We start from the raw sequence: 12,109 nt of genomic DNA on the forward strand, positions 1-12,109 counted from the left end.
AATGGAGGGCAATTTTCCGGACCAACAAGAAGAGGAAGAGCGTGCACAAAAGAAAAAGAAGTTCAGGTCTGAACGACCACCGTGGGAGAATCAAAGACCACCACCGCCTCCACCAGTTACAGAGAAGAAGAGAAAATGGAGGCCAGGGACAGTCGCGCTACGAGAGATTAGGAAATATCAGAAAAGCACAGATCTTCTCATCCCCAAGGCACCATTCTCTCGACTGGTGAGAGAAACAATGGAAAAATATACTGACAGGGTTGATCGCATACAGAGCACAGCTCTTGAAGCTCTTCAAGAAGCTACTGAAGATATTGTAGTTTCTGTTTTTGAAGACTCAGTTCTGGCTATGGTACATGCCAAGAGAGTTACTTTGAAGCCTGTAGATATGTCCCTAGCCCTACGTCTACGTTTAGAGCGTAGCCTTCTACCTCAATAGGCTAACCCACTTTGTAATTCTCCCTACAAAATTTTGTAATGTTCCCAAATTCCTTTGTAGCATTTTCACACATTAATGAAAGCTTTTTGAGTTGTGTTACATTCTTTGTTGAGTCCAATTTTTTTTGTATGCTCAGTTTCAATGAACATTTCATTAAAAAAATATAAAAGCACTATACACACAGGAAAAAACACACACACACACACACACATATATATACACACACATACATATATACACACATATATATATACATATACAAATATATATACATATACACATATATATATATATGTACACACACACACACACACACATATATATATATATGTACACACACACACACACATATATATATATATTTATATATTATACAAAAAAGGTAGAGCCTATAAAGTCACCTAGAGACCCTTATAGAGGGCCTTATGAGCCTCAAGACCAAAAAAATCAAAAAAAAAATCAAAAAAATGCCATGTGCGCTACGGCGCTTTAATCGCTAGTTTGACCAGGTCAAAATGTCGATTTCCGCGCCGTAGCGCACATGGCATTTTTTTATTTATTTTTTTATATTTTTGGTCTAGTGAGGCTCATAAGGCCCCTTAGGTGCCCTAACAGTCCCAAAATCTTATATATTTATATAAGATATTATATATATTTATATATATCTTATAATAGCCCCAAAATCTTATAATATCTTATGTCATATATATATATATCCTATATATCTTTTATATATATATATATATATATATATCTTTCAATAGCCCCAGAATCTTATATATATATATAGGTACACACACACACACACACATATATATATGTATATATATACATATATGTGAGTGTGTATACATCTATAAATACAACATTTTTTCGTACCGCTCTAACCCAATCTCGATTACTTTTTTTAATCACGATCTCATTTAAAATGAATCCTAAACAATATTTTCTATGAACACATAAACAAAATCTTAAAATTGTGAGGCTTGAAATGGTATATCACAAGTACGCCAGGAAAAATCACAACTTACAATGCACAACAAATTTTTTTTATTAAACTTGGAAGAGAAGTTTGCATTACATCTTTTTAATAAGCTCTTGGAAGAGCTCAGGAGAGAGTGTTCTAGAGGCTAGTTTCTGGCCTAAGCTTTGGAATATAACACTCGGCTCATTGATTCCTTGAGCCTGAGAAAGGGCACAATGGCCTAAAACTGAGCCGTGATGCTTGCCCGTAAAGCAATACAAGGCAGCTTCCCTAGCTACCAAAATACATTTATTTATGTTCGAGGCTAACGGGTTCTCCGACAAGACTGCACTAAGTGCTGTACATTTTAGGAGCTCGGCATAGGCGATCTCTGAATAGTCTAAATGAAAAACCTGCACTATGTCGGCTCTGAGGGCAGGTATGTACTGCCAAAGAGATGCATCTCAACCCTCTGACTTTGGCCGCGTTCCTCCTACGCGCATAGCAAACTTGTCCACTTCAAAAGCAGTCTGTCAACATGTCAATATAGAAGTTAGGAAACGTGAAATGATACAACTAAAAATAATTTGCTTTACAACTAAGAAGTTAGGACATACCTCAGTTGCATCGTCACTTGCAACTAGTTGCTCATTTGTCAAGTTTATGCTTCCTTGGTCTTGAGCATCGCCAGCAACCAACGGCGTGTGTGGTTCAAAGGCAGCTATGCTCTCATAGAATTGCACATCTTGCTTTATTTCAACGAGCGCTTTGGCCACTACATCTTCCAAGGAACTGCTACCAATATCATATGCAAGCGCTTTTGTGAGGTTGTCATCTTCAAAAGAGATTTTCACTTTTCCTTTGTCTTGACCCCTAGCATTCACGGCAATAATAGACAGTTCCTCATCCTCGCGAAACTCGAGTGTCTTGGCAATGTCATCCAAAAACAAAAATTCTTTCCCATCAATAATGATTGGATGCAAAGACATGATAACAAGGTCTGGGACCTCCTCAAGTACTTCATCGCCCTCTAGAACTAGGTCCGCAGGGACATTCTCTTGTAGAGCCACCAATGCCATTGAGGCCTCCCATTGTTCTGTAACATTCTCTTCCTCAGCATGGGCCTCTTGGACCTGCTCCATTAGCTTTACTTTGCCCTTTTCCTTTTCCTTGCCACTTTCTTTCGCCACACCCTCTTGTAACAGAAGGACCAAAACCATGTCCCAGCTCAGGAAAGAAGTGCCGATGTTGCCCATTTGTAGATCCAAGAGTAAGTCTTCCTCCTCATTCCTGTAGTCCTTTTCTGTGAGGGATTTTAAAAACCTTGATAGGCGAAATCTAAAATTCTTATCCTCCCTGAATATGTACTTGATGAGGTCAACTGGAACCCATAGGCCCTCATCACCCTCAAACATGATGGAGTACGTGCTGATGTGTTCATCCATATACTGAATGACATCTATAAAAGCATCCGCGTGTAGATGCATTGTTGCACGCACATCAATTGCTCCCTCAAACATAGGGACGATCTCATCAACCCTATGAAGTAACTCAAGCTTTCCTAGCTGTGCAATAAGTGCGTCAAGTAGAGGTGCCATGACTATGAGTGATTGCAAGCAATAGAGAGTGCGTGATACAGAAAGGTGTGCGAAATTGAGAGCAAGTAATAGGAGAGAACGATAATTGTCAATTGATGAAAATGAGTAAAGTATCATTTATAAATGGGCGACCTTGTTATAAAATTTTTAAAAACTTTTAAAATTTTTAAGTACCAATTTTTTTTTAAAAAATGGTATGTGAAAGCAAGAACGTATCCTTCCATCGCAAGGTCATTTCTAATTTACAAGTGGCTCAAGCCACAGGTGCTTGTGTGACCAACCTTACACTATCACAAAAAAATAAAACTTGCACAAGACAATTGAAAAACCTTAATAAGACAGTGAGGCAAAAAAATTGAAATTGTATTTACTTCAATTCAAGATTACATATCCAGTGGTTATTTGATAGCTACACAGCCAAGGAAAGTAATTTCTCTACAAAGAAAAGATCGTTCCTGCCTTTTGCGCACTACTCTACCATTGATTATCAAAGCAAAATCACCACTCAGTGAGAATCGAAGAACTAAGTAGTCACGTAAGTTGGCAAGGGACCAGTCATCATTCACAGCAACATCTTCTACATCCCCACCTTGCATGGATATATGTAGCACACCCTGTTCTGTAGAGGTTGTGTCGGAGTCTAACGCCTCCCATTCTCCATTTGTAAGCTTCCATCGCCTGCTGTAAGGAAACGCAATGGACAACTGTTGCTTGGCAATATGGTAGCGCATCACAACCTTCTCAACTATTACTCCACATCTGATGGTGTCTCCATTGTGTTGAACAACTTTTTTATCCCATGCAGGTGATAAGAAACAAGTCAGAGCTCTCTCCCCCTTTGCAATCCATAAAGTTGGGGTACGATGTGTGTCACTTGTACGGAACAGGTACACAAAGAGGTGTAGAGGTATGAAGCAGGTTATGGTTGCTTTGTGAGATCCATATGTGCACTTCATAGCATTTTGCACCTTGCTTTCGATTTGCAAACAAGCCATGGCCACTGAAGCATTGTATGGAATTGGCCATTCAATAGATGTGAGAGTTGGCGTAGGTTTTGGAACTAATTTTCCAGTACCATTTGCTGTCGTGGGAACCACATATGTATCCTCATAGAAGAAGATGTTTCGTGCAAGAAGTTGTGCAGCTGGACACCCTCCAAAGAGATTAAACTACCAAGCTCCACATGGTATGCTTCAAAGGTTCTTGAAATTGCCTCCATAGGCTCCCACTCACTATAGTTTGAGGAAAAAATATCTACGCAGAGGAACCCAAGAACAATGAAAGCAGTGCTCAGTATACCATTATTAGCACACAATTGATTTAAAAACAAGAATATAAAGTGGTGAAATAACTTACAATTTGCAGGAAATCGTTGACGTTGGTCATGGTCTGCTAGTTTCAGCTCTGTTGCCTTGTAAACATGTTGGACCTTGGCTAGCGTTTTTCCATCACCACGATCTTGTTTGAGCTCCAATATCCGCCCTTTCCAATGGTGACTTTGTATATCAACGTATCGCTTTGACACCTTGTGGGTTCCTCTTGTACTAGGCTGCATCGTAATCCAATTCCACTTCTCGTACTGTTTGATGTTCCAGTCCCATCCTCATCTTGACCACTGCTACAAGAGAGAGATTGAATACTGATCGGAGACCTTCGAGCTCTAGAAGAAGACATCAGATGTATATATTAGGGAGATTATAAACCTTGATGGCAAAGGAAAATAGAATGGTGAGAAAAAAACTTAGACTAGGGAGATGTACAAAAGAGAAGGAGTTGTAGAGCAAGTTCCAAGGGCTTGGCTATGCTATTACTGCACTTTGAAAGAGGATATTAGAGGGGGTGAGAGGAGACAATGAGTAAGATTATGAGAGCCAAAGCATTTGCAACTCAAGCTTCCATAGCTTGGCTCCACTGTTACACTCTGTAAAAGGAGGTTGGACAAGGTAGAAGGATGAAGTAAGGAAATGTAAGTGAGGATCAAACTTCCACAGCTTCTGAGAGGAGGTTGCAGATCAAGCTTCCATAGCTAAGCTCTACTGTTACACTCTGTAAAAGGAGGTTGGACAAGGAAGAAGGATGAAGTAAGGAAATGTAAGTGAGGATCAAACTTCCATAGCTTCTGAGAGGAGGTTGCAGATCAAGCTTCCATAGCTAAGCTCTGCTGTTACACTCTGTAAAAGGAGGTTGGACAAGGAAGAAGGATGAAGGAAGGAAATGTAAGTGAGGATCAAACTTCCATAGCTTCTGAGAGGAGGTTGCAGATCAAGCTTCCATAGCTATAGATCTAGGTTTCTGAGTGAAGAGAGAGGTAGATTAAGAGGTAGATAGCTAAAAGAAGTAGTCTAGAGAGTGAAAAACACCCTGCTATGAGAAAGGGGGAAGAGAGAGCATTTTGGAGGAAACGTGGGAGAGAGGGATAGTGGAAAGTGAAGGGGAATGTGCATTGAATGCATGGGAACTCGTTTTTGGACCTCTATCACTTTAGAGACCTTACTTAATGATGGCTGCAGGCTGCAGCTATCCTTTTCTATAAAAATTAGGGGAAAAATTCATATACGTATAAAATTTTTGAGTTTTAGTTGATTTTAAAAATTAAAAAAGAGCATCAGGGTGCCCAGTTTTGTCCACTCAGGCACCCTGTAAATAGTAAAAAAACAGGCATTTGTTTACCTTTAGTGGCTAATCTCTCTTAGTAAATGAAGGAATTTCATTTCAAGTTCTTTTGTTGCAACATCATATTCAAAGTTGGAAATATAGTTGCATAATTTGATTAAGCATTAGATAGTCAAAAGTCCTCATTTTCTTAGGTACAAAGTCAATGTATACACCTTGTCCCAAATTCGAACTGATTCCATAAAATGCTAATATCTTTTACAGATAAACTCATATGAGATTCCCACTTTGTACCTTAGATCTTCACATAATATGGAGCTTAACTTGATTTTTTGAGAAAATTTTAGGATATTTGTCTATTTTTTTTAAATATTTCAAGGTCTTTAAAGTATTATAATATATGTCACTTTTTGTACCCACAATAGCTACCACTTAAAATCCTCAATCTTGTAGATCAAAAGAGTGGTTAGATACTGAGACATTAGTAGAATGTGGTGGTTAATAAAAATTACAAATCCAATGGTTGGGTTTTTAATGATCTCTTTTTCAAAATTCTTCCAAACTATCAGAAGACCTGCAAATATTAATAATCTAATTAGTAAAATTACATTTTTGATGTGAATCATCTAAAACCTATAGGGACTAGTGTACTTGTAATGGTGCATCTATGAAAAAATAACTTGGATCACTCTAAGTATGGAAAGATCATTTGTTTATCATTTCATCATACTTTTAATTAATTTTGATTAATTAGACTAATTTATATTATTTTAAGTTATATTGGGTTAATTTAAGGGCAAGCCTATTTTCTATTATTTGCTTGATCTCATTTTAAGTACCTTGCCCCCCAAAATTTACTCTCCAAACATTGTCCCAGTCCAGCATAAACTGGATAAAACTGGACACCCTGATCTTGCAACAACCCATTTAGCCTATTATTCTAAGTTTGACCACTACCTTCTAGGCTCTTACAAACCATTGGTTTCAGTCCACATGTAATCTCCCTATTTGTCTATTTCTTAATCACCTCCATTAGGCAATGGCAAATTAAAGGGCCCAAAAAGACTCCATTGAGTTCCTAGTAATGACATAAATAAAATCCGATCGCACTTAAGCACCTCCTGCAGTATTGAATTCTTAACCAACTCTTTTCTTCTCTTCTTATACACTATACTACTATTCTTTTAATACTACTAGTCCCCCAACCAGGGATTTCATTGACGTAAACGAGAACATGTGAACATGTTAATAACATATGTTAATAACACAAAAAATCTTGTGATCACATGTTATATTCACAAAGCTTTCACAAGGGCCTAAAAAAATTATCTTTGTCGGGTAAAAAAAATCTTCTTAGGTGGCCACTGACCTGCTATTATGTGAAGATGGTAACATGAGAACATGTGAATAGCTTATTCCCATGTGTAGCCAAGCTTTTAAGGGGTTCCCAAATGGCAAGTGACCTGTTATTTTATGAACGGTAACATGAGAACATGTGAATAACTTGTTCACATGTGTTATTATCACAAAAAATCTTGTGATCACATGAATATTAAATCCTTGCCCCCAACCGGTCCTTCTGCGAGACGAGAGAGGTTTGGATACCATAGAGTAGGCCTTAAATTTGAAGACCATTTTGGCAATCATGGACGATTTTGAAGAAAGCATTAAAATTGGCATATTTGTATATCAAGGCACCATGCTTTACATAGTAGCAAAAATACATATCTCTCCCTCTCTCTTTCTCTCTTTTCTCTCTCTCTCTCTCTCAACACGTGTGTTCGAATCTCACTCCTGTGTCGGATAGATCATATTTGGTATCTTGGGATTGTTCCTACTACGTTAAAAGAGCTTCTTCTTCTTCTTCTTCTTCTTCTTCTCTCTCTCTCTCTCTCTCTCTCTCTCTCTCTCGTCTCTTCTCCACATACATCAACAAAGACATAAAAAAAATAATCTCTTTCAAAAACAAACCAACAAAGTCTCTCTTTGCATTTTCTATGTAAAGAGAGAGTAAGAGTGAGAGAGATAAACTGCAGGGGAAGAGAGAGAGAAGCTCTTTCAAAAACAAAACAACACACTCCCTCTCTCCCTCTCTCCCTCTCTCTCTCTTGGATTTTCTATGTAGAGAGAGAGAGAGAGAGAGAGAGAGAGAGAGAGTGTAAGAGTGAGATAGATAAACCGCAAGGGGAAGAGAGAGAGAGAGACAGAAGCTATGTCTATATATATGGGCGAGTCTCTCTCTCTCTCTCTCTCTCTCTCTTTGACAGACGCATCTCTCTTTGACACACGTATCTCTCTGTCTCTCTCTCATGTTTATACATGCACACAAAATCTCTTTTCTAATTATGCAAAAGCTATTGACTGGCCAAAATATGCACACACATATATAAATATATATACATGAAATTCTGTGTATACATACATGCGAAGACAAAATAATATAGAGATGCATATACATTAAATCTAATAAAACAATTTCTATACAAGTTTGAAACTACCCCACGCATGTACTCCATTACCTCTTTCCCCCTCGCATCCATCACTACCCCGCCCCTATCCGTCACATCATAGCAGATCACTCCCTCCACCTCTCTCACCTCCTCCTCATCCTCACTGTCTCCTCTAACTCTTCTCCCTCTATCTCCTCTCTCACCGCGTGCCCTACTACCTCCCCCACCAAAGCACCCGTCGCATTCTCCACTCCCACTCTTCCTACTGCTCTGCCGACGGGTGGAGTCACGACTTGGGGATTGTCTACGTGACGGTGGCTGTGAGCCCTGGCGTGACGGTGGCTGTGAGCCCTGGCGTGAGACGGTGGCTCTGAGGGAGTACGTGATGGTGGTTGAGCCCTGACGTGACGGTGCCTGGGAGGGTGTGCATGACTGTGTCTGGGACAGGGTATGTCTCCTCGGTGGGCGTGGAAGAGGAGAAGCTGCATGCCATCTCCTCGGACTCGTAGGCATAGACGGGAGTGGAGTGACCTGGATACTCGCGGGCGGGGTATAGATACCAGGCATGGAAGGAGGGGGATGGGCATACATGTACTCTGTAAGCTCAACTGGACCAGGATGGCACCCAAAATGATTTAGCATCTCCATCAGCCAATTGCTGTACGTAAATGGATCGGATGAAGAACCTAGATCCATAAAGAATCTGCAAAAATAAAAGTATATACATGATTGCATCAAAGCACAAATGCAAGCTAGCACATATGATTTTGTGAAGGCAAGCCATATGCAGATGGGATCATCTCTCTGAAGAACCTGGATAGCAAGCATGGGTGAAACACAGTCGCGTTAAGAACCTGGATAGCAAGCATGGGTGATACACAGTCGCGTGTAAACCCGTCAAAAAACGCATGTATAAACTAGTCAAAAAATGCGTGCACCTGTCAAAAAACGCGTGTATATGCCCATGAAAGTCTGTGCAAACAGCATACACGCAGACATACACGCGTTTCTACACGCGGCCTGTGAAATTTTTTTTTTGGAAGCGACCGACCTCCGACAAATCGTACTTATAAAAAGGTGACTGTCGCCCACTGTCACAATCGTTCACCAAATGGCAACCAGAAGGAAACCAACGCATAAAGGAAAGAGACAATAGCATAAACAAATGGAAGGAAAGAGACATGACAAAGGACAAACTGACTCACCTCTGAAAAAGTGAGTCTTCTTTTTGGCTGGTTTCCTTCACCCGTGTGTGTTCCTTGCTGCTCCTTGCACTTAGGTTTAGTGCTCTGTTTGAAGAGGCGACGACGAAGGAGAGCAAATCTTGAGTTTGAAAATGTTTATTTGGAGAAGGCGGGTTATTTTTAGATATGGACAGGTCGCCCCATGTAAAAGCGCGTGTAGAATCAATCAGCCGCATTTATACACGTGACTTTTAGGATGTAGCCGCGTTTATACACGTGATTTTCAAGATGTAGCTGCGTTTATACACGCGAAGAAGAGGATATAGCCGCGTTGATACACACAATTTTTAGGATGTAGCCGCGTTGATACACGCGATTTTTAGGATGTAGCCCCGTCACGCGATGTTGAGGATATAGCCGCATTATTACACACGTTTTTTATAGTTTAGCGGAAAATTGATTATAATTTTGTGTTTACTCTTTTGTACATAGGATGTCATCAACCTCCTTAAGCAGTTCTGGTGAGGATGAGACAATGAGTCATCGTAATTGCGATGTGTGGTTGGGACAAAGGATCAAGTGTATGTGTAATCGATGTCAAGGATTCATTGTACGAGCGCGTCGAATTACCTTGAATCACATCTCCATGTATGGAGAATGGAATCAAACAGGTTTAGAGGTGAGTAGATGTAAATTGATAGTATTTAAATGACTCATGGTATCCAAATTAAATTAATGGAGTTGTAATATATATACTCTAATTGAAGCAGGATACAGTACCACACCCTAACATGGTGCCCTACGCGCGGCGAGAGCACGCAAAGCGTCGACGAGATGATGCTGGAGCTTCGGGATCTATTGTCAGAGACAATGTTAGCGTACGGGAGGACTTGTGGGTCGCAGGACGTATGCGTCAAGCTTGGCCACGAGAGGAGGGTGGGCACGTTCGTCTTCCGCCTGCACCATGGATTATATCATAGAAAGAGGAGAAGCAGGTAAAGCAGGCCATCACCACTTTGCATACTCCCACTAGATGCATGAGATCATTGAAGGGAGTCTTTACAACCACTAAGAAAAGAGGCGTTGGTTGAAGTCCCACGATTGGCACAAGATGCTCCAAGTAAGTGTTTTCCAAGTCTTGTACGTCGAAATTAAATTTTGTAATGCCATGAACCATATATACATGTGCTCTTATGTGCGCAGTTCATACTACCTACTAGCATCGACCATTGTGCAAATAAGCGTTTGAAAAAATGTATTTATAAGATGGGCGAGCTTGTGAGGTATGTAAAATCCATGTCAGATCACCCTTCATTATACCTTGCAAAATGAACGTGCATGAGGTATAACGTACTATTCATTTATTTTTCAGATATGTTAGTTCCAAAGCAATTGATCCAGCCACGTTGGATGATGCGCTTGTTATGGCAGTGGAGGTGGTTTGTTTGGTAGAGGAGACTTTTCCCCGAACCATTCTCACAAGTCAACTACATCTCATTGTGCATTTAGTGGATGAAATTGCTTTATGTGGCACTGTGCATGCACGTTGGATGTTCCTCCTAGAGCGCTTCATGAAGACCTTAAAAGACTTTGTGAGGCAAAGTGCAAGTCCCGAAGGAAGCATGGCCGAGGGTTGGTTGATACAAGAGTCTCTTGTATATATTTTAGAATTTCTTGGTCAGATGGATAGCTCTTTGCCACACGACTATGGAACAAAGAAGAGGACTCGAGGATGACCTCTATTATGCCTCAAGGAAAAGGACAGAGTAAAGTAATTGACAGAACATTGATTGATGATCTCAATTTCACTTGCATCCTTAATAGTGATGTGATGAGCAGATGGGTTACAAGATATGAGGATACAAAGACAAAAAGGCAAGCAGAAAGAGCTCTCTTTCGGAGGCAACATGGCTCTCGTAAGGCGTATCCTAAGCATCTAGCAACACTTCCGAATGATATCCATGTTGATTGGTTGCATGAGAAAATGGAGAGAGCAGAGAGCGACGAGGGGCTGCATATCACGGCGGAAGAATGGGAGTATGCACGAGGATGCATGTTAAAGGTACATAGAACTAATGTTTTGCATTAGTTGTAAGTGATTTGCTTTTAATATTTATTCACATTGCATGTTAAAGGTACATAGAACTAATGTTTTGCATGAGGAAATGGAGAGAGCAGAGAGCGACGAGGGGCTGCATATCATGGCGGAAGAATGGGAGTATGCACGAGGATGCATGTTAAAGGTACATAGAACTAATGTTTTGCATTAGTTGTAAGTGATTTGCTTTTAATATTTATTCACATTGCTTACACAAATATTGCTTTTATTTTGGTCCAGTGCACTATGTTCAATGCTATATGGTGTGAAGGCAAGCATTTTCGAACACAAAGAATTGATGAAAAGAGGAATACATAAGATTGCGGTGTCATTACTAGCTTTGAGGGAGCTAATGGAAAAATGAATGATTATTGTGGCACAATTCAAGACATATTTAGGCTTGACTTTCGTCGCTTCTTTGTGTATGTTTTGGATGTCAAATGGCAAATGAACATGGTGGAAAAAGGGCCTAATGCAACGATAAAACGCCATGCAAGTGGCTATGTAACTATTGACTCTACAAAGTTTTGGCAAACAAAGAAAGATAGGCTTGTATTGCCACAACAATGTGAGCAGGTATGCATTTTTTTACTAATGTGTTTCATGTACATATATATCTAAGCTCGCGTACCCCTTGACTTTTGATATGCTAATTAATTACTGCAGTATGTGTATTTAAGTAGGTTATCTATCTGCCAATGGTGCATGACATTAAATGGTGGTACGTCATCCCTATTGCACCACGTTCCAAAGTGATGTATAA

Source organism: Cibotium barometz, chromosome 5 (assembly GCF_041138505.1).
Source record: "Cibotium barometz isolate CiBa-2024 chromosome 5, ASM4113850v1, whole genome shotgun sequence".
In the NCBI taxonomy this organism is placed as follows: Eukaryota; Viridiplantae; Streptophyta; class Polypodiopsida; order Cyatheales; family Cibotiaceae; genus Cibotium; species Cibotium barometz.